Genomic DNA, 590 nt, shown 5'->3' on the forward strand with positions numbered 1-590 from the left:
TCTCCTGCTCCTGCCACAGGAGCTGCCACCTGCTGCAGTGGCAGCTTCACTTCGCAGTTTCCTTCAATTTGAATCAAATAAACGGAAACTCATCGAGTCGGCAGCAGCAGCATTGCGTGAGGTGTACAGGCACTTATTCAGGTGTACAGGCAGCTCTCCAGGTGTACAGACAACAGCAAAATAGTCTTAAAACTCCTTTATATGCGCATGCAAGCAGCATCCGGGGTGTATGTACACCTCAGGGCGTCACAGATGAGCCCTTTAAAAACAAAAAAAACTTGTTTGACACTTTCTTGTAGTTCAGGTGTATCTTCAGCTTCAGGTGTATGCACAGCTTCTGGTGTATGTGCAGCTTCAGGTGTATCTGCACAACTTCAGGTGTGTCTGCAATTTCAGGTGTATGCACAACTTCAGGTGTATCTGCAGCTTCAGATGTACGTACAGCTGCGCCTAGAGGGGCAGCCCGTAGGCCACCAAAGCGTCTCCTGTGCAGCGCCGAAGGCGCGAGGCCCCTCTGGCTTCAGTGAGGGCCCTAAGAAGTGACAGCCCCTTGCTGCTGCTGCTGCTGCTGCTGCTGCTGCGGCAGGGGG

This window comes from Eimeria tenella, genomic scaffold (genome assembly GCF_000499545.2).
Source record: "Eimeria tenella Houghton genomic scaffold, Eth_scaff3032, whole genome shotgun sequence".
Lineage (NCBI taxonomy): Eukaryota > Apicomplexa > Conoidasida > Eucoccidiorida > Eimeriidae > Eimeria > Eimeria tenella.